General features: G+C 41.5%; 1 protein-coding gene across 5 annotated transcripts in view; it reads left to right on the top strand.

Annotated features, from left to right (window-relative positions):
* SPTBN1 (spectrin beta, non-erythrocytic 1) overlaps positions 1-6,000 on the top strand; it is a 295,191-nt gene that overhangs the window by 278,481 nt on the left and 10,710 nt on the right. The gene's annotated exons all lie outside the window — the stretch shown is intronic.

Genomic DNA, 6,000 nt, shown 5'->3' with positions numbered 1-6,000 from the left:
GGAAACGAAGATAATTTGTTCCCGCACTGACTTCTATTGCATGCAATACCGCATGGGGGGGGGGGGGGGGGGGCAGAGAGCTTCGGAAATACTCGGGAACAGCTCGGCTGAACTTTGAAACACTCAGGAACGGAGTATTTCCGTGCGGCTCCAAACCGTTCCAAGTGGCACCAGCGCCCCCCTGCACCTCTGGCCAAATATGGTACTTCACACCCCATTAGCTTGAATTCTGCTTGTTTTGAGAGACAACACTCGCAAACAGTCAGAATTTTTTTTTAAAAAGTTGCTTGTCTTTCAAAACGCTTGTTAACCGCGTTACTCGTTAACCAAGGTTCCACTGTATAGAGAGATGTCTACTCTTTCTGTTTTGGTGACTCGTTTTTTTTTGTTTGTTTTTTTAACCCGTAAGTAAGGGGAACTCCCACCAACAGCAACACAGAAATAAAATTGTTGTTTTTAAGTTAAGTAGGGGTGATGTTGGCTCCTCCGTCAAATTTATATTGTTGTGAGTTTCCCTTCTGCAGATTTTCTCTTCCTGTCTGGTTAAAAAAAGTGTCAGCACGACAGGAAGTGAGAGAGAGACCCAAATAGCTGACAGCGGTTCTAATCTCCACTCCATCCTAAACTAGAAAAAATAAAAAGTTTTGGCTATAGATACACTTTTGTGTAATTCCACACAAGATTCAGTGATACAACATCCACACATTTAATGATGTGACATGCAGTGCCTTTTTCCCCACATCTTCTAGAGCACATGAGAGATGGGCTCTTCCTCCAACATGAACGCATCACCAAAAAAAACAAACCGGAAATCCTTCTGCCGAACTGGTCAGTAAAGTGTCATTCTCAAGGACGATGATGTATAGCAGGAACGGGACATTTTTTTTCTGGGTGCTGCGTCCCAAAGTGACAGGCATGCCAGTGAACAGCCCTAAAAGCAGACATTGTGCATTCAGGTCAGGGGCGCTCACCTGCACATCTACCATCAGGGCCAACAGCTGTGTCCATGCAGGTGCTGTGTCCTAATAAACTTCAGTGAGGCTGCTCATGCTATATGGGCATCATCGCCCATTTGATCAGGGCCTTATTGTGTTTCCTCCGCCTGGAGGAGATGCATCGCTTGGAACCTGGTGGTATGTGCCTCAGTTCAGGATTCTTCTGTAGTCCTTCATCCCCTTCTTTAAGTCCTAACTCACTCTCCTGATTGTGAAACTCATTCCTCTTGCCTCATTCCGGGATCCTGTGATATATTCTTCCCATTGCTGTATTTAGGTTCTACTTACCTGTACCTGTAGCCTTCAGGGATGCTCCACTCCATGGCTGTATGTTATACCTGAGCCAAATAGTGGGCCCAGTAGATTTCTTAACTATTCTTTTACATTATTATACAGACTCGAGCCCCATACACAAGATCGGTAATCCCACCAGCAAAAGTCCGATGAGAGATTTTGGTCGGAAAATGCAGACCGTGTGCATATTCCATCGGAATTTTGCTGGCAGAATTTCTGCCAGCAAAAGATTGAGAGCAGGTTCTCTTTTTCCGACAGAAAAAGTTCAGATCGGAAATTCTGTAGCAATTCCGATGCGCATAATTCCTATGCATGCTCGGAAGCGGTGAACTTAATTTTCTCGGCTCGTTGTGGTGTTGTATATCACCGCGTTCTTGACATTCGGAAGTTCAGAGAACTTCTGTGACTGCGTGTATGCAAGCCAAGCTTGAGCAGAATTCCGTCGGAAAAACCATCCAAGATTTTTCCGACTAAAACTCAGATCGTGTGTATGCGACATAAGGGGTTGATTTACTATAACTGTGGAATGTAAAATCTGGTGAAGCTGTATATGGTAGCCAATCGGCTTCTAACGTCAGTCGGCTTGTTCAATTAAGCTCTTGTTAAAAAAAACAAAAACAAAAAAAAACTAAGTAAAATGGTTTCTACGCAGAGCTGTACCTGATTTTGCACAGTTGCTCCAGTTTTAGTGAATCAACCCCTATAGGGGCTTGTGTGTATCCTTAGCTGATCAAGGCCTCAAGTCCTGTGCAACTTGCTACTAGGTTAGCCAATATGTGTGTGTTGGTTATGTACTCAAGCTTTTTTTTTTTTTTTTTGCAGTGTAGGTCTCCTGCATTTGGCTTTTATATCCCTCTCTTGAGTGGATCTTATACCTGGGGCCATCTGTAATATTCATGGTCTGCCCTTTGGGAAGAGAGCTTTCCAGCTTTTTTTTCCCCTCCCTAATCTAGTAAATTCTCTGTTATCCTCTGATGTGCTATTCTTGAAGACAGTTTGGGAAATCCAGAGTTAGACTTGCTGGTAACTCTTTATTTCCAGGAGTCTTCCATGACAGCAGGATTCCCACCCTTGTGTTTTCTTCTTTTTGTTGTTGTAGATGTTTTGTTTCAGATTAGGTCCTTCGGTTCTCTTTTATAACTGACCAGTTGGGCAGAGGGACTTCCTTTAAAAGTGTGTTTTGGTGATGCTTTTTCTGTTGCTGGAGGAACTTATCTCTCTCGTGCTTTTCCTGGAAGACTCATTAAAATAGAATTGCTGCGAAATCTTACTCGAATCAGCTTATTTACACATCTCTAGTGGAAGATCAGTTGTGTGTTGTCCCTGAATGCAACTAGGATATCGAATATTATCTCTCAGGAATTGTACTTTATAAGGAAAGATTATTTGATTGGCGCTGGGCACACAGGAGGCGTCTAGTGCCATAGTACATGATGAGCCAATTTAGTAATTTGTTCATCAAATTGGGATATTGGAACACAAGTCAGAGATACTCTTTGGAGTATATATTTAGCTGCCTCCGACTTTTCTCCGAGTTCAGGTAAACAGGAAATTGTTAAAGCAGTAGTAAGGTTCCAGATAAAATCCAAAATGTTAGGCCCCCGGGAGCTTTTTTTTTTCCATAATGTGCAAATATGCACAGAATATTTACACATTATGGTACACTTACAAAGGAAAGCCATCTTCACCAGTGCTATGTCCATGTTCCCCTCCATTGCCTGTGCTTCCATTTTCACCCATGCTTCTTCCAGGTTCATAGTGTTTGGACATCTTGATTTGACCAGGATGAGGTAACACCGCACACCAGCGCGCTACTGCTGACCTATTCTTAAAATGCTGATTGCCTTGCTATCATAAGCTGAGTCAGGAACTAGTTTGCAGTTAAGAAGTTGTAATTTCACTGAGATTTGCCGCATGCTTCCGCCAGCAAAATACTATTGCAGCCTAAATAAAGGTCTCCTTTAAAAAATATAGCATATAGTTGAGCCCTAACATCGCCTCCAACTTATTGGTATTAATTTTGCAATTTAAAAAAAAAAAAAAAACTTTATCTTTATTGCTTCAAGCATTGATAGAGCTCTGTTCCTCGCAGTGGGCCCAAATAGCCAATTTATATGATGAGAGGAATCAGGAATTTACAAGTCATCCATTTGGCTTTAGAGACTCCCTTTGATAGGTTTGTCTTCTGGTCATAATGGACATGTGTGTGTATTAGGATGCAAAACTAAATACAATAAAACACCTTTTTTGTTTTTAATTTAGAAAATATTGCATCTGTCCAAAAAGAATCCCATTCACCCTGATAGACCATAAATTAGAAAAGTTCTTCACAAATCTATTACAAAGTATATGCAAGCAGTCAGTCGTTAGAATCAGTGTAGTGAAGGCCAATATAGTAATGTAAAAGATAGTCATCTCAAACGTGTTTGTAATGTCACTCATTTCTAATAAAAAAGACCTTCCATGGCAAGTTGAATGTCTGCTTTGCCAGCCCCCTGCCCACTTCAACACAAATGGCTTTTAAATACTTGCCCCGGCCTGCGATTGTTGCGGAAGGCATGGGTTCTGGCACAGCTAGAAGCTTGAAATCCCATGAGAATACACTTTAGCTGGAAGATACCATGACATTGCCTGTGCCTTCTCAAAGTGTTGGAGGCCAGAGTCAAGGTAAATAATATTTTTTTCGGGGGGGGGTTTACAAATGGGGCAGGGGCTGACAAAAGAAAAAAGCAGACCATTTGCCATGGAAGGTCTGCTTTAATTTATAGACACACACCAGTTTGGCCAATGGCCCTTCATTTATCAACGACACAAAAGCCGTCTGTGTTACTCAAAGCAGCCAGACACTAAAAGCTCCTTGAGGCACATTGATAAATGTATTACAGAAAGGTTGTCTTTCCTGCTTCACAAGTTAAACCATTAACTCCAATATCTAATTTGTTTTCGGTTCCGGAATTCAGTCATGCATTGAGGGAACCCCCCCAACAGTTGCATTTGGTTTTAATCATGGCAGTCCCTCTGTCACCAGTCAGTGGTGCCCCATTAATTTTTCCCTCAGATTGATAATGATCGAAAATGTAGAGGTTTTTTGTTCCATCTTGAAGGACATACAATATACATTTAACACCAAAGTTTGGCCAGTACCTGAGTTGTGGTCTCTCTTCTCCGTGACTGTTCCAGATCCTAACATTATGTGCAAAGTTGTAAAAAAAACCACCCTATAAATGTTGCCTTTTTTGTGCTGTGACGCCATGTTAGCTGGTCAGGTGAGGGATGTGTAAAGGCAGTCAACCAGCCTTTCCCATATTGAGTCTTGAATAGTATGAGCCATGTCCAAGACTTTCAATAAAGACGTTAATTTTCGTCTTGCTGCCTGCTATTAAACACTTGAGCAGCATTTTAAGTATTGCAGTGTAAACTAAACCTTTACTCCTGTTGTAGACCTTTCCATGTAGTAACAGTGAGGTTCCCCTTCCCACATGTGTCCTTCATTTTTCCAAGAAACTTCAATTCGGATTTCTCTTGAAGTCCTACCTGCAGGTAAATTCAGATCCATGGTGTGCCATGACCCAGTTATATCTCAAAGTTGAACTCACTTTTGCCATACATGACTTGGCTTTTACTTGGTAATCAATGGGCCTTTTTAACATGGAGGAATTCTTAAAATAACTTTCATGTTTCATGGCTCTCTTGTCAATAATTTCTATCTCTACATCTCACAGCTTGGTGGTCTTTGGGCAGAATGCTCCTCCAATTGGTGGTATTTGGGGAAAAACTGCTTCTTACATTGGTGGTCTTTGGGAAGAATGCTTCCCTTACAGATTGCTAAAAATATTATTGGTGGTCGTGATTATTTCTCTGAAAGTCAGAAATTGCTCTTTGTTCAAGGAACCCCCAGAAAGATCTGGAGGAACCCTAGGGTTATACAGGACCCTGATTGAGAGAGGCTGTTGTTAAAGTACTTCAGTTAAGGAGTGTTGTTTTCTGTAGACGAGTGCCAAAAGAGCAGAGTTAGGTGAAAATTGTGTGGCGTTTAGGTGTATTGCAGTTGTTCAGTTATACATGGGCTGTTTAGTTTCTTGGCCAGCTCCATTGCAACTTTTTAGCCCAAATGGGCTGACATTTTGCTTTGGCGCATAGCTGGTAGAGATTGTCAAATTTTTCCATCTTTCATACAAAGTAGAAAACTTCCAATAACAACCACTGCTGAAACTTAAAATGGTGTCCCCAGATTATCACAAGCAAATCTTGATCCATTATATTGCTTGTCTAAATCAGACCTTAGCTTGCTAATAAAGGGCCAACGGGGTTTCCATTTTTGATTCAGTGCATGATGGGAAGGGGTTCACTCTTGCGTTATTACACAACAAAGGCTAAAGTTTAGTTAAGCCATGGCTTCATGCTTCTTGTCAGCAAAAACTAGAACTGTGACCGTGCTTGTAATGTACTAAACACAGTGAGTAGCACACAGCTTCCATAACTTGCTAATGGCACACTCTAGGCTGCAACAGTGATACTAAAAGGCGAAATAAATACAAAATAGAGTATCAGTGTTTTATCTGTAAAGAAAAATTAATAGGAATCCATAACATAAGAATGGCTCCTGAAGAGGACGTCTCCAGCTTGTCCAATCAACTGCTGGATAACGTGGCTCTCTAGACTGTCTCGGTCACAGCGGGCAGCAAGCAACATGACCAGCAAAGCACGAGAT

This window comes from Lithobates pipiens, unplaced genomic scaffold (assembly GCF_037356315.1).
Source record: "Lithobates pipiens isolate NorthernLeopardFrog02 unplaced genomic scaffold, aLitPip1_a1.2 Scaffold_18, whole genome shotgun sequence".
Lineage (NCBI taxonomy): Eukaryota > Metazoa > Chordata > Amphibia > Anura > Ranidae > Lithobates > Lithobates pipiens.
This window is presented reverse-complemented; position numbering and strand designations above follow the sequence as displayed.